Source organism: Somniosus microcephalus, chromosome 21 (genome assembly GCF_052327205.1).
Source record: "Somniosus microcephalus isolate GS21.2 chromosome 21, FLI_Smic_1.0, whole genome shotgun sequence".
In the NCBI taxonomy this organism is placed as follows: domain Eukaryota; kingdom Metazoa; phylum Chordata; class Chondrichthyes; order Squaliformes; family Somniosidae; genus Somniosus; species Somniosus microcephalus.
Window position 1 is genome coordinate 70959434 of NC_141007.1, and position 23438 is coordinate 70982871.

The 23438-nt window shown below is 41.9% G+C and overlaps 1 protein-coding gene across 1 annotated transcript in view; it reads right to left on the bottom strand.

Annotated features, from left to right (window-relative positions):
* The window catches only part of LOC147102942 (cytoplasmic phosphatidylinositol transfer protein 1-like), a 459229-nt gene that overhangs the window by 312135 nt on the left and 123656 nt on the right, over positions 1 to 23438 (bottom strand). The gene's annotated exons all lie outside the window — the stretch shown is intronic.

Below are 23438 nucleotides of genomic sequence, written 5' to 3' on the forward strand. Positions count from 1 at the left end.
GGTTGAGTATGTTGGGCCTCTACTCATTGGAATTTAGAAGAATGAGAGGCGATCTTATCGAAACATATAAGATTGTGAGGGGGCTTGATCGGGTGGATGCGGGGAGGATGTTTCCACTGATGGGTGAGACTAGAACTAGGGGGCATAATCTTAGAATAAGGGGCTGCCCTTTCAAAACTGAGATGAGGAGAAACTTCTTCACTCAGAGGGTAATAAATCTATGGAATTTGCTACCTCAGAGAGCTGTGGAAGCTGCGACATTAAATAAATTTAAAACGGAGATAGACAGTTTCCTAGCTGATAAGGGAATTAGGGGTTACGGGGAGCGGGCAGGGAAGTGGACGTGAGTCTAGGTTCGGATCATCCATGATCCTATTGAATGGCGGAGCAGGCCCGAGGGGCCATATGGCCTACTCCTGCTCCTATTTCTTATGTTCTTATATGCAGACTGACCAGCTATGGGGGTGAGCAGCTCATTGTAAAAGGCACGTGCGTGATGTAATGCAAGTACAAAGAAAGCGACATGATGTTGGACTTTTACATTGTTGACACTCGAGCACCTCCAGTGCTAGGTCTAAAGGCATGTTTAGATATGGACCTCGTCAAGCTAGTGCTATCATTGACAGCACCAGTTGAGAAGCAGACAGTCATGGAGGAGTTTGCTGACGTTTTCAAAAGAATCGGACTATTCCCAGGTGAATGCACTATTCACCTTGACCCAGCAGCAACCCCTGTGGTTTGCCCACCGAGAAGGATACACCTTGCTCTACGCAGTCGCCTGAAGGAGCAGCTGCAGAGGATGGAGAATACAGAAATCATCGTCCGGGAAACAGAACCGACAGAGTGGGTCAACGCGTTAGTAGTGGTTGAGAAACCACGTACAGGCAAGCTCAGAGTCTGTCTCGACCCCAGAGATTTGAACAAGGCTATCAAACGCCCTCACTACCCTCTACCAATGCTAGATGACATCACACCCAAGCTAGTAGGGGCACATTACTTCAGTGTAATGGACGCATGATCAGGATACTGGACTATCAAGCCCACGGAAGAGTCATCTAAGCTAACAACGTTCAACACACCATTTGGACGCTACTGATTTCTGCGTTTACCATTTGGTCTAATCTCAGCTCAGGATGAATTCCAGCGGAAGATCGACGAAACCTATGAAGGCCTCGATGGAGTAGTCGCAATCGTAGACGACATCCTCATCTATGGCAGGAATAGAGAGGAACATGACAGGAACCTCCGTGTGATGCTACAAAGATCACGGGAGAAAGGTATCCGGCTCAACCCCTGATTGAATTTTTCGAGGGGGTGACTAGGTGTGTGGATGAGGGAAATGCTGTGGATGTGGTATACATGGACTTCAGTAAGGCTTTTGACAAAGTCCCGCATAGGAGACTGCTCAAGAAGGTAAGAGCCCATGGGATCCAGGGTGCCTTGGCACGTTGGATCCTAAACTGGCTGAGTGGCAGGAGGCAGAGGGTGATGGTCGAAGGTTGCTTTTGTGACTGGAAGCCTGTGTCCAGTGGGGTACCTCAGGGATCGGTGCTGGGTCCCTTGCTGTTTGTGATCTACATAAATGATTTGGATGAGAATGTAAAAGGTATGATCAGTAAGTTCGCAGATGACACGAAAATTGGTGGGGTGGTAAATTGCGAGGAGGAAAGCCTCAGGCTACAGGACGATATAAACGGGTTGGTCAGATGGGCGGAAAAGTGGCAAATGGAATTTAACCCTGAAAAGTGCGAGGTGATGCATTTTGGACGGACAAATAAGGCAAGGGAATACACAATGAGTGGTAGGGCCCTAGGAAGCACAGAGGGTCAGAGGGACCTTGGTGTACATGTACATAGATCCCTGAAGGCAGCGGATCAGGTAGATAAGGTGGTTAAAAAGGCATATGGGATACTTGCCTTCATTAGCCGAGGCATAGAATATAAGAGCAGGGAGGTTATGATGGAGCTTTACAAAACGCTGGTAAGGCCACAGCTGGAGTACTGTGTGCAGTTCTGGTCGCCTCACTGTAGGAAGGATGTGATTGCTTTGGAGAGGGTGCAGAGAAGATTCACCAGGATGTTACCTGGGATGGAGCGCCTCAGCTATGAAGAAAGACTAAACAGGCTGGGGTTGTTTTCCTTGGAGCAAAGAAGGCTGAGGGGGGACCTGATTGAGGTGTACAAAATGATGAGGGGCATAGATAGGGTAGATAAAGAGGAACTTTTCCCCTTAGTAGGGGGGTCAATAACAAGGGGGCATAGATTCAAGGTAAGGGGCAGGAGGTTTAGAGGGGATTTGAGGAGGCACTTTTTCACCCAGAGGGTGGTTGGAGTCTGGAACTCACTGCCTGAAAGGGTGGTAGAGGCAGGAACCCTCACAACATTCAAGAAGCATTTGGATGAGCACTTGAAATGCCATTGCATACAAGGCTATGGACCAAATGCTGGAAAATGGGATTAGATTAGACAGGGCTTGATGGACGGCGCAGACACGATGGGCCGAAGGGCCTCTTTCTGTGCTGTATAACTCTATGACTCTATGAAAAGCATAATCGGATCCACCGAGATCAGTTATTTCGGGCATCCCCTCTCAACTGATGGCATTAAGCCGGATCCAGAGAAAATCTCCGCCATCAAGAAGATGGAGCCGCCGAAGAACCGCGCAGAGCTAGAGACAGTACTAGGCATGGTTAACTACTTAGCTAAGTTTGCCCCGAGTCTCTCCGAAATCAATGCACCCATGCGTCAGTTGCACAAACAATCCAATGAGTTCCTGTGGGACAAACAACATGACACAGCATTTCAGAAAATGAAAGACCTAATCACCAGAGAACCAGGACCAGTTCTTGCCTACTTCGACCCCAACAAAGAGCTCAGACTACAAGTGGACGCGTCAAAGTACGGACTAGGTGCAGTATTACTGAAAGAAGGAAAGCCCATCAGCTACGCTTCCAGATCTCTCTCAGACAGTGAAATCAACTATGCTCAAATCGAGAAAGAGCTATATGCAATTCTGTTTGGATGTAAGCGTTTCCGCCAGTACGTCTATTGCCGACAAGTCATTGTGGAATCCGACCACAAGCCCCTCGAGTCAATCATGAGGAAACCACTAGCCGCAGCCCCACCAAGGCTACAGAGAATGATCCTTCAGCTACAGAAGTACGACTTCACAATCATTCACCGTCCAGGCAAAGACATTCCTGTCGCAGACACGCTCTCCAGAAAGTCTCTTAGCTACCCGGATAGCAGCCTCAGTGAAGGCATGGATGTGCAGGTGCACATGGTGTACAACAGCTTACCTGTGAGTGACTCAAAACTGAAGGAGATCCGAGCAGGAACAGAGAAAGATGCACAACTCACACTGCTGAGCAAAGTCATACATGAAGGATGGCCTGAGGAAAGGAGGAAATGCCCTCAGAGCATATCTGAATTTTGGAACCACAGAAACGAACTGTCACAAATCAATGGAATCGTCTTCAAAGGGGAGAAAATCATCATTCCTACCAGTCTCAGAGAAGAGATGTTGACAAAAATTCATGCTGGACATATGGGCATGGAAAAATGCAAACAAAGAGCACATGACATTATGTTTTGGCCCGGAATGTGCAAACACATTGAGGACATTGTCGGAAAATGTTCCATTTGTCTAGAACGCCGCCCATCAAACAACTTCAAGTCACCAGCACAGCTGTTGATGAGCCGCAGACTTCACTCAATCCTTCCAAGCACCAACCAGCAGCTGCAGCCAGAGGTCGTCAGCTGCAAGCAAGTGCATGCAAAACGTGTACAGAGACAGCAACACCAAAAGAGATACTATGACAAGTCAGCTAGACTACTGCCGCCGCTGCACAATGGAGAATCCGTCAGAATCCAGGAGCATGACTACTGTAAGCCAGCAGTCGTCATCCAGCCAGCTGACACTGAGCGATCGTATCACGTCCGCACCCCAGAAGGACAGGTGTACCGCCGCAATCGCAGGCACCTCCTGAACACCAAGGAACAACACCGTCATTCCGACGAGAGGTCAAGCCTAGAGTTATCCTTGACTTGTGAACTGTCAAAGGGTGTAAGCGGATCGCTGCCCTAAAAAAAACTGTACATCAGTTATTGAAACGTTGAGACGTTTTCAGCACTAGTTAAATGCTGAGTTTACTTATATGTTTATGCTACCGAGAACATTATGTAGAAGGTTTAAAAATAATGCATAACATTTTTCTTTTAAAAGAAAGGGGATGCAACATTTGCATATTGAATTATCATTGGCCCGCAGGCATCTGTAAGGAATACCTATTATATTCACATGTGATCACATGCTGAGTTGTCATTGGCCTGCAGGCATCTGTAAGGACTGCTGTTGTTTGGAAGACCCAGGGGGTCCTAACTCCATCTTGTCTCCACTGTGCTGTATGAGAAAGCTCACAGACCTAATGCTTTAATAAAAGAGTTAAACTGTAATACTCCGTTGTCCTGCAAGTTATTAGTTTTGTACAAAGTGTGCAAAACAAGACACACTTTATCACACAAAAAATTGAAATCTGGAACTCTCTTTCCCTCCCCCCAACTCCCCAAAAAATGCTGTGGATATCGTTTTTTGTTAGATAATGGTATCAAAGAATATAGAGCAAAGTGGGTAAATGGAGTTGAGGTAAAGATCAGCCATCATCTAACTGAATGACGGAACAGGCTCGAGGAGCTGAATGGCCTGCTCGCGTTCCTATGATTTACACCAATAATTACACTAATGGATATGAAAACAAAATTTATAAAGGGATAATAAAAACCTGGTTTTCATCACTTTCTTTCATCTGCTGGCTTTCTTTGTTTTAAAACTCACAAATTTTTGTGTCTAATTTTTTTACATTGATCTTCGTCACAACAGTCTGGTCAACAGAATAATTTCGAACTTTCATTTTAATTCAACAGGAACTTCCATTCAACAAGTGTAGAGTGATTTTCTAGAGCTCTGAACTCATATCAGCTTAGTAAACAAATCATAAATAATATTATGTGTGAAATGTCAGATATTTAAGCTACATAAGGCATCCATGTCACCCATCAAGAGTCATTGTTGCTGACACATAGGAAACTTGTTCTTGTGACTTCATTATAAGTAGAAATACAGATTGGCAGCTTCAGTTTTCATACCATACAGTACAACTCATCAGGGTTCAGCCCATTCCTGACAGAGATCTGCACACACATGGCATATTTAAAGTATTGGAATACGTAATGGAAGCATCTATTCAATCACTGTAAAGTAAAATGGTGGAATAGCCAACAAAATGCAAATTTCTCTAACAATTAGGTGTCTACTTCAAATATAATATATTTTTTTCTGATAACTACATGAAATGCTAGTATCAAGTTTTCTTTACACATCAGTTGGATATCATTGTTAGTTATCTATATAATTAAAGGCTTTGCACCTGCAATTGTCCAACATATCCATAGCCCATGGGAAATTGAATAGGTTCGTAGAATGCAAAGTATCCAGACTGCAACACCTTCCCCGAAGTAATGCCAGACCCCAGCCTCCCTTAAGTACTGCCAGACCCCGCCCTCTTGAGTGCTGCTAGACCCACTGCCTTTGAGTACTGCCAGCCCCCGCCCTCGCGAGTGCTGCTAGACCCACTGCCTTTGAGTACTGCCAGCCCCCGCCCTCGCGAGTGCTGCTAGACCCACTGCCTTTGAGTACTGCCAGCCCCCGCCCTCGCGAGTGCTGCTAGACCCACTGCCTTTGAGTACTGCCAGCCCCCGCCCTCGCGAGTGCTGCTAGACCCACTGCCTTTGAGTACTGCCAGCCCCCGCCCTCGCGAGTGTTGCTAGACCCACTACCTTTGAATACTGCCAGCCCCCGCCCTCGCGAGTGCTGCAAGACCCACTGCCTTTGAGTACTGCCAGACCCTAGATTCCAAGTGCTGCCAGATCACAGACCCCACTTCCCCAACTGCTGCCAGAATCTAGCCGCTTTGCTTGACCTCTGCCATGTCCCAGCATCCTTTTTGCTCCCTCCTCTTTTCCTGGGTACTGCCCCATTCCCAGCCACTCCTCCTTCTCCACAGACCATCCAATCTACATCAAAGCCCAGGCCTGTCCACTCTCTCCCGGGTACCTGCCTCTCTATCCCACAGACTAACCCCAGGCCTCAGCCCACGCGCCTTCCCAGCCCCAGATACTCTTCTACTGACGCTGGGACAGCCTGTACCTCACTCCCTTCATGTTGCTGACTGCCCTGGGCTGGATGGCTTTCAAGATAATGAAAGGTTAAGATAAGGTTAATAGTGATAGAGGCAGTGAAATTCCATGGGGGTTCTACCGGCCTTCTGACTCTGGCAGGACATCGGTGAAATCCCCAAAGAAACGTCGTAAAATAGGGATACAGCAGGAGATCAGGAGAACCCCTGCGGAATTATAATGACTGTTTTTCAATGGTCCACAAAATGGGGGACAAATTTACGATGGTCACAAAAAGAATTAAATGGGAAGTTTGAAAAAAATTCTTTACTCAAAAGGTGGCTGAAATATGGAATTCTCTGCATCAAACCAGGAAATTATCTCAAAGGTAAAGGTTGTTGAATTAGTAACAAAGGGGCAAAGGATTACCACTCAAAAAATGAAGGAGGAAGTTCGAAGAATTTTTTCACACGGGCTATTAGAATGTGGATTGCTTTATAAGTGGCAATTGATGAAGAGATTATGATATAATTGAAAAAGGAAATTGCTTAAATATTTGAAAAACAATCTAAAAGGATTCAGGGAAAGAACAGTGAAATAGAGAGTAAATGGCACCAGTTGAAAAGCTGGCACCTTCACAGGCCCAATGGCCTACTTCTGTGCTGTAATTTCTATTAATTGCCATCTAACCAAGCTTTAGTCTGTAGGAATGTCTAGTTCCTATCCAAAGACTGAGGTCCACTCAGGTGCTTAAACAAAACGAAGTTGAATGGAAACTAACAGGTTTAAACAAGTAACTGCAGGAGAACATTGAGTGTAGGTCTATTCAGTTCGGAGGCTCCACGAGGACTGCTGGCTGGTCCCGTGGTTGACGTCATGACGTTCTTCCTGCCAGTGGGGGATCACGTGATGTACGGCGTGACGCCATCGCGTTTACCCGCGCTGTTAAAGTAATCACGCTCTATACAAGTAAACAGTATAAATAAAGATACAGATTCAGGCTGTAGCTAACATGTTGTTAAAGGGGATTATATACAAACGGTCTGAGTCCTTTAGTGGCACCGCCACAAGTCTATATTTAGGACATCACCCACACATATTCCTTCTTTTCTAAATTCAAGCAAAACTTCTACTCTGTGTAGTTGTCTCACAGTAAACAACACCTGAAACAGCTAAAGTTCAATAAAGGTCTTAACAGAATTGTTTTAAAAATTCATCAAAAGCAAGCTTCAAACATTGGACTTAACAACAACCAGACCTTATTGAGAGCTTTCAGTGTACAATGTGTCATGAAGCAGTTACAGTTTTCCTCTCTTCTTGTAGTATCCGCTTAGTTAAAATGTAACTTTTTTAAAGTTATATTGATTTTCTTGACATTTGAAAACATTTTACCTTATTCAAATCCAAGCATTTGAAGCTTTCAGGCACAAAAGTAGCAGCATGCATTCGAGAAATAATATTACAACTGCTTTAACTGTTCACAGTAACAAATGTTTACCTATCTATTAAAAGTTACTCAGTAACACTGTAGGTCCTATGTCAGAAACAGATGATATACACTCCTTTAACAACAATCGAAACACACGAAACAAGGGGAATTAAATATATTTTACATTTTTTTAATCAAATTCAATATATATTGTAATCTAGCGATGCCCCATGACATTCCTCACAGACAACAGGAAAAGTAAATATTTTTCAGAGTAAATGTTTCTTTTCTGTACAATTGTACAAAGTCCTTATTTGGCAAATGTATTGATCAGATCAGCAAGATAACATAATTCTCTATTTACTATACAAATCTCCAAAATATTTACTTGAAACATCTTGAGTCTGGTTAAAAAAGTGCCTGAAATATTAATATTTCTATCTATATATAGGGGATTTCTTGCAGTTCTGTTTAGCGGTCTTGGAGTATTGGAGGCATGGGAATGGACAAATGTCCAGAAGGAATTGGTCAATTTTATGGGTAAGTTTAAAGATGGTTTTGTGAATTAATTCAGCCTGTTTTTTAATGTTATAAATTTGGGTTTTTTGGTGTATATATAGATGGCTGGCTGAAAAAGAACATGCCCACAGACGTAAATCAGAATAAATTGCTTCTACGATTTGACTGGTTGTATGAGTTGCTGACTTTTGACTGGTAGCTTTACTTATCTGTGTATAGTTGAGTGAATCAGTACGGTTAAGTTAACAGATCGTGGTCATGGGAGCCAACCAGAAAAAGTGTAACAGATTTTTTTATGCCAGCATCAGAATTAAAAGTGTGAGACATGCTGTAACCTTGAAAATTGCAGTCAAGAGTATATGATAGCATCATAAAAACTTAATGAAATTACTTCTTTATAATCATTCCCAGATACAAATTGTTGACTTTCGCCCCCTTAAGTTCTTTAAAAGTACTGGACCTAGGGCTGCCTGTAACAGACCATTTTGGCTGATTCATATTTGTTCAGAAGAATGTATTATGCTGACAGTTACATTATGGATCTATTTAATAGCCTCTTGGTATGAAGTTCAAAACTGATTATTATTGTTGACTTGGGAGAAAGCATAGATGTGTCTCAGCAAGGGAAGGAAGGTACTGCCACCCAGTATACCTTGATCCAGCCGGCTGCAGAACTCATCCAATATAGAAAATTCAATCTCACAGAAAGTGATCGTCCCTGAACAGCAAGAATGATGCAGCTAACAGCTGCACCCACCCTCCTCCGGGCTCAACCATCTGCAGTTTGACACCAGTGAGCTACACTGTGTACTTGGAAAGCCAAACATAATATATCTTAAGTGTGAACAAACAATAACTTATTTATGTCTTGGGAGTTGAAGGGGTAACAGTCTGGGTAATGCTGTTTTGCCAGATAATATCATCTTGATAAGTGCATGGTTTAAAATCACTTAACATTTTGACAGGACCGAGATGGGCATTTGTTTGGGAGGAGAATATTTATTTTCTTTACCAATTCAAGGGAGGAAGAGGGGACGAGACAATCCCATCTGGGAAGATTGGCCTTTAGAAATCAACATTAACCCTCCTAGACATCTGAAACTCTTGCCTTCTGCCCTTGAATATTTTTCTATATTATATAAATATTATAGAATATATATATGTATATACACACATAACCATGACAAAATTACTTCCAAGTATGAATATGTTGTCTCATTTACCATTCTGTGATTATTACATGCTGCTCATTTTTCTTTGGATGTTGAGAGTCAGTTTTCTTAGGCAATCCTGCACTTCAATGAACCAGAACTTGAAATTATATTTGAAGTATATGAAATCGGATGAATATTCATCTTCTCTATGCTGGAAGGACCTGTGTGTTAGTACCACCCACCTTGATGTGCTAGATGTCTAAATACAAAGCTGCATAACCTATCGTCCCCAGTTGTTTAATCGTGATCCTCATGCAAGTGATAAAGGGACATGCGTGAGGACTCCCCTTCCAGGGTGCTGAACATAGGTTAATGAAGGCCAGAGCTCTATCCTGCTGAAACTGTTTCCCCTTTTTGCCAGAAATCTACCTCATAGTTGGACTTGGATTGTGCACGTGAGCCGGTGGAATCCCTTCTGTTTTGTGCCTTGGTGTTTTGAACCATAAAGGAGTATTCTTTATATGCCACAAACTTCACCTGCATTGTAACTTCACTCCCACTGAAGAAAAGCACAAAGCATGATTTACACTTTTTTAGTGCAATCCACAAGGAATGTGTACAGGCTAAACTTGTCATCCACCTGAACAATCAGGTAATGACACAAATCAACAATTGGCCCCTTGTATCTTCCGATCAATACCTTGGAGATACTCACCTGAACGATGCAAAGCCAGAATACCACACTTGGAGAACTCACTGTTAAGGATAGTGAGCAGAGCACACTAATCCCCAGCTGAATCCACCAACACCACCAAATCATTAGTGAAAAAAGCACCACAATTTTTTCACAAATACCCAGAACAGACACTCCAAGACCACCCATTACAACGTTAGCCAAAACATCAATGATGAAGACATTGACTAGGATGGACAAGCGCCTCAATTTCGACAGTCCTCCGTCTGCATAGGTTTTGGAACTGGATAAAATCCTGTTCTTTTCTGATAATACTGCGGCCTCCAAAGCATTGGATCTACCTGTCTCAACAACCCAGCTAACCATCTTAAGAACCTCTGGGAACAAGGTTCCTCTGTAGTTTTTGGTCTCGCTGTGATCCCTATTAATGTGGACAGAATCCACATTTGTGTTCTAGAACACTGAAGGGTATGTGCGTATCAAACAGAATCCCATTTACCAGCCTCAGAAGGGAACATCAAAAGGGAATCAGTGCTTCATAGCACTTTTCTCCAAGACCACTGGCAGTTCTCTCCTCTTCTCTCTCCCCCCACCCCTATACCACCCCTCCAAAGCAACTTTCAAGAATTCGATCTAAATACCATTCACACATACTAATCTATCATTAGCTTGGTCATATGAATTCTTACACTTTATATCAGGTGTGCAATAAAACTATTCATAAAACAACAGGAAACAATTAAAGACTATATAGCAACTGAATGCACCAGATTAACATGTGCATTTTTTTAAGTACCTGATTTCTGACGCACTTGTATTTTATTTTGATATATATTCAGTGTCAGTCTCATAACTCCATAGTCATAAGTAACTGCAATTTGTAGAATACAGCAGCAAATTACAATATTCTGCACAGATTTCTTTTTAATTTAAAATCAAATTAACAAAATCTCCTCTGAATTTACAGCACTCTCAAAAGTTTTTAATGTTTTTAAATTCTTGTTTAAATACAATACCATATTTTCAATCCTTTCACAATGTCTATTCAACCCTCCCAACACAGACACAGAAAATATAATCTACAATGGCTGAATGCATGGCTTTATGAAAGATAACACCTAGTCTGCCCCTCTGTCGCTCTTTACAGCCCACTCAACACCCCCTGCTAAGAGCGAAAGCAAGTCAATCTGCTCCCAGGTCTCTGTAAATGCCAGTCTATTACTGGCTACTAGGGGATGCAAGAAGTGGTCCAGAGAAACACACCATGTTTTTCGTCCCCTTTGGCGCCTGACCGCCACCCGATTGTTCAGGTGTCACGGCTGAGACTGTGATTTCAGCATTTCAGGAATCATGACCTCAAATGCATATCTGTAACCCAACACAGCAGAACTCCGATACTCTGCACCACTGTGATGCACTAAGGCTTTATATCTATCTATCTATCTGTCTATCTAGTAATTCCCTGGTCATGTAATTCCACCAGAAGCCACCCTTGAAGGAAGAGTGGATTGAAGATAGGGCACAACACCTAACACTGATTCTCCAATATATGTTCCCGGTGATGTGGGGAGTTGTGTACTACAGGGGTCTATGTTGGGGCTGCTCTTATTTACCATACACTTAAATGATTTGGATTAATGGATTGAAGGAATAATATTGAAATTTGTTGATACCAAATTGGGGGAATGGCAAATTGTGACGAGGATTGTGAAAGGCCGCAGGAAAACATAAACAAACGATCAATTTGGGCAGATAGGCTGCAGTTGCAGTTCAATGTAGACATATGTGAAACAATACATTTTGCAAGTAAAAATAGGGAAAGAAAGAAAGACATCTTAAATTATGAGATTCAAAGATACGAAAGGAGCAGAGGAATCTGGATTTGCTGATACACAGGTCACTAAAGGTGACCGTGTAAGTAGATAATGCCATAAAGCAGAGTCCTTGACTTTGTATCAAGAGGCAGAGAATAGAAAAGCAAGGGGCACTTGGACAAGACTTTAGCGAGGTCCAGGTTAGAGTTTTGCAAACAGTTTTGGGCACCCCATTACAGTATATGAAAGTACATAAAAGCAGTGTAAAAAGGTACAATGTAGATTCACAAAGGCATTACCAGGGATGTGAGTTTCTAATTATTAAGAGAAATGAGGAGCTGAGGCTTTTTACATCAGTGCTGAGAAGGTTAAGGGATGACCCGATAGAAGTCTTCAAAATTATGTAAGGTTACCATAAAGGCAAATAGTGAGAGATTGTTTTCAATGGTCAGCTCAATAGTAACAAGAGGGTGCAATTTTAAGATAATCACAAAAATAATGAAAAGAGATAAAAAATATTTCTTTACACAAGAGAGAATGGCAAGAATCTGGAATTCTCTGACACAAACAGAATCCGTACATTTTTCTCAAAGGGAGTTAGATAGCTGCTGGAAAATGAGGATGAGTATGGGGAGTGAGCAGAAGAGTGGAGTGAGACTTGGCGGCTCATGTGGAGATAAACACTGGTGCTGATTTAAAGGCCAAATGGCCCATTTCTCTGCTGGGACGTTCTGTGATTTTACAACACTTTAAAACTTTTGTGCACAAAAACAATTTCCTACATAATTCAGATTAAGTAGCAATAAATCATATATTTATGAAAGATTGCTACACAAAAACCTTCCTCCCATACATATTTACACACATACACATTTAGTGGTTAAGTTAGCAGATATAGCATAACTGGGCCCCGGAATTACAGGGGCGCAATCCCGGCAGTTAAAATGGGATGACACCTACTGGTGCCCTTCAGCACCTACTCCACTGGAACACATGGGGCTAGTGGGGCGGCACCTCATGTGTATGCGGCCAGCAGGCACCTGTTTCACTATGGACACATCACCTCAAGCATCTGCCGCTCCCATGCTGCTGAAAGCTCTGACACCTGCTGCCATCCGAGGGAAAGGGGGTGGTGTCCGGTCCCTCCACGTGAGAAACAATATCCTGCCCCTTTTGTAAGGAGACTTTTTTTTTAAAAGCCTTGACTTCAGGGGTTCCACTTGTGCCCTTCTGGCGGCTGGTTTGTCTCATCTCACTGGGCGTACCAGCTTCCAACCTTACACCAGATCTTACGGAGGTCAAGGGAGTGAGAGCTCCCAGTGTAAGTAGTTTATGCCCCTGCTCTGCCCTCCTTGCATCATTAGCCTACTAAGCAATGGCCGCAGGCTCTATCCCTTACAAGACCAAGCGGGAACTCCCAGCGTGGGCTAGGATCCAGGCTATTCAGTTCCACCTATTTCTGGGTCCTTCTGCTGCACATCCACCAGAATTGTGGTGGAATTGCACCAGATGGGCCAAATAAATTTGGCCTCCATGGTTTCCATTCATGCCAATAACCTTGGCTGTTTGCAAGTTCCTTTCTGTGTTCTGCAATACACTCAAATTGTTAGGAAAGAGCTCCATGCTTTCTGTGTATTAACTTGACAATGCAGGTTATAAATGGAAAAGACTGTCAGAATATATTGCTGATACTGATAACTTGGCATTGAAACAATATATTCTCACTTCTGTATTACTGAAAATGAACTGTTATAGCAATGCATGAGGCAGTTGAAGCTCTGAATTATAAACAAGTAAATGAAAAAAGACATAATACGTTCAAATATTTTCCTCACAACTACAAAATTCATTATATAAAGGTAAAACAATTGTGTGAAATAAAAAGTTACTTTTTAATGAATTATTAAACTAAATGTGGAAGTTCCCCTATATTTATTTGTATTAAAGGACTGGGACTGGACACAGGAGCCTGAGAAGAACACAGAGTCATCTATGAAAGCAGAGTTAATTCAGCCTATTCTATTTGCAGCTTCAGTATCTGAAAAAAGATCGAAGAAAAACAGCCAAAGGACTGTATTAATTATAATTACTAATACCTGTATAATAGTTTATTTTTTGTCCTTGTGCATCCAATTTCAAAAATAGACAGAGCTGTAAGACCACCTCTCCGATCTCCTGCAGACAACAACACACAGCACGAGCTTGCACTTCATGGCACACAACCCTGTCATCAGCAAAGGTGACAGGCTGATGGCGAATACAAGTTCGTGCTTTCTAATTAAGGTCCAGTTAAGCCTGATGTATGCTTTGGATTCATTCACTAAATATTTTAATTATTTCAATCCATGCTGTGTGATTGGACTCCAACAGAAAAAAAACACCTATTTAAAAAACAAAGTTACACACACAAAAATGTTTTCTCATATCGGTTACTCATGGAAAAAACACAAAGAACGCAGAGCATGGAGTTATTTTAAGCTTTCAAAGAAAGTATCATATAATAGATATCATTGACACCAGTGGTATTAATTACTTTTCAAATATTTTTAATGAGACTACATTGTATTGGGTCATTCACGGTCCTACGAGCAGCTTGTGGGAGGGGATCAAGCCACAGGTGGGGAGCAATGTGTGGCTGCTTTATTCACACACTGAGAATGACAGCTCCATCTGGTTAGCAGCAGCACTACAGTGTTGGAAATTAATTGTAAATTACATATTTTTTATTATCAAGTAACTGCTGGTTGAATTGTGTTGCCAATTAAGGAATACGGCTTTTTACAATGCAGAAGATGCAGGAGCTGTACCTCTTATTATTTTGAACCATCATTATGGTGGATTTACACTACTAGTTTAATAGTGCACAGAGGTTACAGCGTCACAAGACACTGAACTTGTGAAGTGTCAATCGGGTGTCAAGTTCTGGACTGACTTCGAACCGAAAGACAGTGAGACTCCCTCCTCCAATGGGGCTTAGTCCACTTTGCACCAGTGTCAGGTTAAACACTGACTTCAGATTCAGGCTGCATTTACGCTCACCAGCTGCACGTAAATGAGGCTCGGGCCTCAAAATAGCTCAGGCATGACAGAGGTAACAACAGGCAGGCGGTGAGCGCACTTCTCTTGCCTCAAATTAAAATAGGCAATGGTAATGGGGATCGTGTCTAATAAAGCTAACTTCCAAGGGCATTCGCCTTCCATTTATGTCAGCTATATTTCTTTGCATTTCATCAGGACATACAGGATTAGAAAAGACCCCTGCGGTTCACCTAGCTGGCCCCAAAATACAAAAAAATACCATATGATATTCTACCCCATATTCCTCAATCACTTCTTTCATCAAAAAAGATACATCTTCTTCAATTTGCCAAACTATCTGCTTCCACTATCTTGGGGGCAGTCTGTTACACACAGCCACCATATTCTGGGTTCTATTAGGTTCCACCTATCCTACACATCAATAGGTAGCCTATTCCCCAACTGCTAGGATGTGTGCAAAATAGCATATGGCGATTTGCTCTCATATTTTTTCCTCTGCTTATGTGATGCAAGAGTAAAGTATCACCATAACTTCTCAATTAGATTACTTCTTTACAATCACTCCCACTCATCAATTATTTTATACCATGCATAGGAGTTTTATTTATGACAAAGATATTAAGCCCTACAAATTGTGCTCCTTTAATAAAATGATCTCTGTTCCCTTTAGTCATACCGGTGAGCTGGGGATTGAGATTGCAAGGACTGTATGCACTGTGAGGTCGATTTTAACATGCCGAGTCGGCATTAACATGACAGTACCAGCCTCAATATGGGGTTGGTACATTTACCATCCCATCAACATTGACGCTCTGCCTGCTGCCACTTTTACAGGGATCTACCACTGGTCGGCCGAAGCATCTACCCGTTTCAGGCAGTAGATCCCTTTTAATATGTGAATCGAGGTCCTATAAATGTACATAGAACGCCGATTGCCATTTTAGGACAGAACTGGTCAGAGTGCGCTCTGTGGCCAGTTTGACTGGCAACAGAGCCGAAGAGGCCCAAAAAGGTAGGTTTTACATTACTTAAGTGGGGCCAGGAGGTACAGTCAGATACTTGAAATATTGATGCATTGTTCATTTGTTGGCATTTGGTTTAATTCTTTCCCAGGAATTTAAAATACCCATGTGCACCACATCCATTCTGCATATTTCACTCAATGTGCCAAGTTTGTTCTGGCTCTTTTACACTAAGTTGATTAATGTCTGCAATGTGCAAAATTCTCACGTTTTTATTACACGTAATGGTAATGAAAGGCATTATGTTCACAAACCTAAAATTGTGTGTTGTTAAGGAGAACCTTGAGTCACAAATTAGTGTTAAATTACTCAATACTGTGCTTACTATAAGATTTACCAAATGACAAAACTGAAGTACCCATTGAAATAAAAATTATAAAAAAGAAAAATGGTCATTGCTGTGTTGGTGTCGCAGAGCATTGTAACAGCAGCACACACTGGCACACATGGTGAGCTAGTGATCTCAGCAGATCCACAAGAGGGTGGTGTAGAGCAGAAGAAAGGCACGAACCAGAAAAAGTTCGACATTTTCTGATGTTAGAATTATACATTTTCTTTTAGTTTCCGCCAATGTCACGGTCAAGCCCTGAGCAAGCAGGCAGTCGGGTAAGGAACCTTCCCGCAGACGGCCAAGACAAGCACGAGATAAGATCTGACAGATGAAAATAGATTGGCATTGGCAGAAGCCTCAGAACAGGTCAACCGCCTGCCGTCACATCTGGTAAATTACATGTGGTGAGGTGAGTTCTTAAAATAAAAGAGTCAGAACAAACAACAAAGATAATAGAGAATAAAAATAAAACTTCTTAGGCAAATGTAAATGGCATAATGTGTGCAGCACTATGAATTGAGCTAAAGTTCATTGAATATTGATATTCAGATAAAGATTTAATTGCAGTAAGTACCATCTCTTTTTTCTAGTCTCATTTGATCTAATCTGATGAATTCAGCCTAATCCAAAGCAAGCAGGTTGGTAGGATTACATCAAAGGAACTAGAAATTAATTTGCTCAGACCACAGAATGCTTAAAAACGACTTGTTTTTGAAATGAAGATCTAACATTGTCATTGAGACAGAAGTTAAAATAAAATAATACTGATTCAGGGGATAGGGGCTGTCAGTATTTGTGCGGTGGGAGAAGAGAGCGATAGGGATCCACCTTTGGAATACCACACAGGTATTCTAAAATGTAATGAACCCCACACATAACAGAGAGGTTAGACATGGACACGCACCATTCTTTTAATTCCTGCCAGTTACCATACTAAACCTGGACACTAAATTGGACTCCCCCAACCAAGGAGGGCCTTATTAAACGGATAGAGAAACAGAGATTTGGCTTATTGCCAAGAACATCAAGAACCACGTCAGTGCAAGGTGATCAGAAGGAGTTCTGCCTGGTCCGTATGTAGTCTGTTTGTAGTACCTAGAGGTTTAGGAAAAGAGAGGAATCAGGTGGAAAAATATGTATCCAGGAAAAGACAGCTGTCCCACTTCCACACAGATGAGCCTCCAATCCCACAGCATGACCAACAGCTGAAGATTGTCTAGGGATGCAAAGACTTCCCTGACGACCCCCATTTGCAGAATATTCTTTGAGTCTCATGAGAACAGATCTTTCAATCATGGGAAGAATAATAAGGCAATTGAGGGTATCACCCTTGAGTTATCCACTCTGATCAAGTAATGTGCCAAGTCATTTTCACAGGACCAAACACCACAGTATCATCCATAGTTTATCCCAATACAATAAATGGGAATGAGATCCCCCTTCTCTGCTTGTTGGTGTAATGGACTGCTGAGATATTGGGGGGAATTTTGACTTTGGGCAATAGTGTAAAACAGCAAATATCAAATCAGCCGCCTGTTGTACATCTCTCCTGATTTTCAGGGAGAGATGTATAACGGGTGGTTGATCCGATATCAGTCGCTTTACACTATCGCCCAAAGTCAAAATTACCCCCATTGTCTGTCCAAATGTACACTGACTTTCTCCAGCTACATAGTAGAAAATGCTGCTATGCCAGCATAGAGCCTGAAAAGCCAAGCCATTGCAGGTCATTCTTCTTCCTCCCTATACTCTATATTGACAGATATCTGCAAGACCTCAAGGAGGAGGGTTGGTTGGCTGGATCGAACCATAATAATCCATCACTATGTGGTGTCTGGCAGCCCACATGGGCCCTGAGAGAATATGTTTCGGAGAAATATTACAAATAAAAATGATTTTGTAAACTTTCTTGATTTGTTTCTATAAAAATCATAACAAATATTTAAAAAGCACAAACTAAATGTTATATTTCCATTTATCAATCCAGATCTTGCTTTATATATTAGAGATTGGTATAGTTCATTGCTTTCTTGGTTGAAAATGCAAAGTTGCCAGTAAAACAGTCGCCTTCACTGTCCTCACCTGCTCCTTCAGACATTTTTTTATGAATTGTTACACTATTAAGCTCTCTTCGGACTTTTTTGTCATTGTTGGAGTCACACTGGATCTGCAGAACTCTCCATGGCTAATTATTTAAATATTTACTGGCCAATCCTAGTACCGTCTATCTTTGTTAAACTGGACTTGGTGCAAGTGCCTCTTCCTTGTCATTTTTGTTTGTTGTTTAATTTGTTACAATAAATGTAAAATAATGGATACTTGGGAATGATTATAGAGGTAATCTTATCCAGGGATTCAAATGACATCATAAACCACAAGAGCAAAGATTAAAGGGTCAGTGAATGCCTTGAGATGAGATGATAGCCTCAAAATCACTTAAAGGTTTATTTTATTTAATGTAATCTGTATCATGACGCTCACATGGCTTATGTTTTGTCAATTTCTTTGCCAGCAATGCTGTCACAGCAGATGTGCTGCTTCATCCCATTAATGTACAATGGTGACCACATTGAAAGACTATTAATTGATGAGGTAAGCACTAAAAATCTATTGAGTGATAACGAATTATTATAATTATCAGCAAATAATATCTGGTAGTGATATATGGCTGTAGTTCAATTTCAGAGGTCACATTATCTCCCAAGTATATATTCTTCATAATATTTTATTATAACTTGAATTACATTGAATCTACATTTTAAAGAAATATTACAATAATAATTGCATAAACTTTCATATATTCAGACATAAAAATAATAGTTAAATTGTTTTATTTATCAATACGGATCCTTCTTTAGATACTAAATGAAGGTGGTGTAGTTCCTCTCTGCCTTAGTTGAAAATAAAGATCTCACCAGGGCAAGATACTTAGGCAACTTTTAGCCCACATTCCAGAATTCTCCTACATCATCTCAAATCCAAAACCCGTGCTATCAGACAAAAAAATTAAGTTTGTGGTGACTATCAACTCAATGATCCATTACAAATTCAGGTCTACCGTAGATTCCTTCTCGGGTTCAGTGGTGTCAGTCAGTAAATAGTCTGAATGTCTGACTTACACGGGAGTTAACTCACACTACCCTATTTCTACTTGTATCATGTAACACAGAAGTGAAATATCAATACCTCTTTATGGCCTGAACCAGAAATTCACATCTTTCACATGTGTCCAACTTCAATCTCTCTGAAGGTGGGACATAAGAACATAAGAACATAAGAAATAGGAGCAGGAGTAGGCCAATCGGCCCCTCGAGCCTGCTCCACCATTCAATAAGATCATGGCTGATCTGATCCTAACCTCAAATCTTCTATCACTCTGCATCCACCCGAACCCATGTGATCTCCCGGGAGAGGCGAAAAACCAGATAAAGACCCAATGGCCAAATTGGGAGAAAAAAATCTGGGAAATTCCTCTCCGACCCATCTAGGCGATCGAAATTCTTCCAGGAGATCACTCTGTCCCTATATTTTCTACAGTACTTACCTTCTGTAAAGGCGATCTCCACCCCAGCCAGGAACAGGAATAAAACCATCTCCTGAAATCTAACAGAATTAGAACACAGTAGGAGCAGAACAAGGCTACACGGCCCCTGGGCCCGCTCCACTACCCACAGGGCCATGACCATTCCGAACCCAGACTCATGTCCAATTTCCTGCCCGCTCCTCGTAACCCTTTATTCCCTTTACTTCTAGGAAACTATCTATTTCTGTTTTAAATTTATTTAATGATGTAGCTTCCACAGCTTTCTGGGGCAGCAAATTCCACAAACCTACCACCCTCTGAGTGAAGAAGTTTCTCCTCATCTCAGTTTTGAATGAGCAGCCCCTTATTTTAAGATTATGCCCCCTAGTTCTAGTTTCACCCATCATTGGGAACATCCTCACCGCATCCACCCGATCAAGCCCCTTCACAATCTTATATGTTTCAATAAGATCGCCTCTCATTCTTCTGAACTCCAATGAGTAGAGTCCCAATCTACTCAACCTCTCCTCATATGACCACCCCCTCATCCCCGGGATTAACCGAGTGAACCTTCTTTGTACTGACTCGAGAGCAAGTATGTCTTTTCTTAAGTATGGACACCAAAACTGTATGCAGTATTCCAGGTGCGGCCTCACCAATACCTTGTACAACTGCAGCAATACCTCCCTGTTTTTATATTCCAACCCCCTAGCAATAAAAGCCAACATTCCATTGGCCTTCTTAATCACTTGCTGCACCTGCATACTAACTTTTTGAGTTTCGTGCACCAGGACCCCCAGATCCCTTTGTACTACAGTACTTTCCAGTTTCTTGCCATTAAGATAATAACTTGCTCTATGATTTTTCCTGCCAAAGTGCATAACCTCACACTTTCCAGTATTGTATTCCATCTGCCAAATCTCTGCCCACTTACTTAGCCTGTCTATGTCCCTTTGCAGGTTTTTTATGTCCTCCTCACTCACTACTTTCCCTCCCATCTTTGTATCATCTGCAAACTTTGATATGTTACACTCGGTCCCCTCCTCCAAATCGTTAATATAGATTGTAAAGAGTTGGGGACCCAGCACTGACCCCTGCGGAACACCACTAGTTACTGGTTGCCAATCTGAGAACGAACCATTTATCCCAACTCTCTGCTTTCTGTTAGAGAGCCAATCCTCCACCCACGCCAGAATATTACCCCCAATCCCGTGATTTTTTATCTTGAGCAATAATCTTTTGTGTGGCACCTTGTCAAATGCCTTTTGGAAGTCTAAATACACTACGTCCACTGGTTCCCCTTTATCCACCCTGTATGTTACTTCCTCAAAAAACTCAAGCAAATTTGTTAAACATGACTTCCCCTTCATGAAACCATGCTGAGTTTGCCCTATTAAATTATGTTTATCCAAATGTCCCGTTACTGTCTCCTTAATAATGGACTCTAACATTTTACCAACCACAGATGTTAGGCTAACAGGTCTATAGTTTCCAGCCTTCTGCCTACTACCCTTTTTAAATAAGGGTGTTACATTAGCAGTTTTCCAATCTGCCGGGACCTTTGCTGAGTCCAGTGAGTTTTGGAAAATTATTACCAATGCATCCACAATCCCTACCGCTACTTCCCTCAAGACCCTGGGATGCAAGCCATCAGGTCCAGGGGATTTATCCGCCTTGAGTCCCATTATTTTACCAAGTACCACTTCCTTAGTGATTTTAATTGTATTTAGTTCCTCCCCCCCTAGAGCCCCCTGTTTGTCCAGTGTTGGGATATTCTTAGTGTCCTCTACTGTAAAGACTGATACAAAATAATTGTTCAGTGTTTTTGCCATCTCCATGTTTCCCACCATTAATTTCCCGGTCTCATCCTCTAAGGGACCAACATTTACTCTAGCCACCCTTTTTCTTTTTATATAACTATCGAAACTTTTACTGTCTGTTTTTATATTTTTTGCAAATTTACTTTCATAATCTATCTTCCCTTTCTTAATCAATCTTTTTGTTATTTTTTGCTGTCTTTTAAAGACTTCCCAATCTTCCATCCTCCCACTAGATTTGGCTACCTTATATGCCCTTGTTTTTAGTCGGATACTATCCTTAATTACTTTACTTAGCCACGGATGGCTATCTTTTCTTTTACACCCTTTTTTCCTCAGTGGAATATATATTTTTTGGAAGTTGTAAAATAACTCCTTAAATGTACACCACTGGTCATGTACCGTCTTACCCTTTAATCTATTTTCCCAGTCCACTCTAATTAATTCCGCTCTCATACCTTCATAGTCTCCTTTATTCAAGCTCAGCACTTGCTGAAACGAGGCTTAAGAATGAATCAGTAAGCTGTTTTATTTCATAGTGAGTGAACATAGAGCAATTATGATCTGATTCACTTAACTCAATCATTAGAACTTGTCTTTGGGTACTGTCCGTAAGTTCACAGACAACACGGCAATCTGTGCTAGTGTTAGAGCCCTAGTTGAGAATAAAAGATTTCAATCTGATCTCGACGCGATGGGGGAATGGGCACGCCTCTGGCAGATGTCATTTAATGTAGCTAAATGCAGTGTCATACATATGAATAGGGCTATCACCAAGCCTGTATACATGCTTGATACTGAATTGAAGTCTGTTAAGCAGGAAAGTGACACAGGCGTGATAGTACGTGCGTTTCTGAAGGTGCATGACAAGTGCCGTGAGGTTATTGATAAAGGAAATAGTGTACCAGGGTGTATAGCAAGGAGAAATCAGTATGAAACTAAAATAATTTAGTGTCCTTGTACAAGAATTTAGTTAGGCCTCATCTGGAATACTTTGTTCTGTTTTTGTCCCTGATGCACTATCAACAACACCAAAGACTACGAGTTGAACTTATCCGAAGTAGGCTTTTATTGACTAAGAACTGGAGCATGCCTCTGCTAGTGGATCCATCCTAAGAGCTCCCGGGGGAAGGGTGGTGAGTCACCTTTATACCCGGGCTTAGGGGTGGAGCCAGGGGCGGAGACATGCCCGGACCTGTACAGAGTTAACAGTGGTTTACCACACAGACATGTACAGAGTTAGCAGTGGTTTACCACAGTCCCTCACAAGGTGGGTGACTTAGAGGCCCTGAAATAGGTTCAAGGAAGGGCCACTAGAATGATCCAGAGTTTAAAAGGCTGTAGTTATCGCAGTAGATTTAGAGAACTGGATCATTTTACTCTAGAAATGTTTAGGCTTCGGGAAGAGTTAACTGAACTGTTTAAAATGATGCAGGGACTAGATTGTCCCTTTGTGGACAAACTATTTGAACTAGATCGCTTAGGGGAAATGAGGTGTTATGCAAGCATAGGACTAAGTTAGATATCAGGAGGCTTTTCTTTACACAAAGGGTTGTCAATATTTGGAACAAGTTACTGGGTCATGTGGTGAGTGTGGATTCACTACAGCAGTTCAAAAAGGAGCTGGCTGAGTTCCTTGCTGTGGCTAATATCACTGTGCACAAAGGTAGGTGAGATGTTGGGTACATATCTCATGGTCTCTGAGCTTCTGGAACTCATTTGGAAAGCCTTCGGGGTGAGTGAGGAACTTCCTAAAGTGAGAGGGGGCAACTTTAACCCTCCCTCCACAATGGGTGAGAGAGGGTTGGGGGTGTTAAATCATCAAATTTGCAAAAACCAACCCAGCCACTGCGAATCCACCTCCTTCCAATTTTACTGCAATAGGTTTCGGGGTGCCTGAGTAACCCCTTCTGGAGAGGCAGG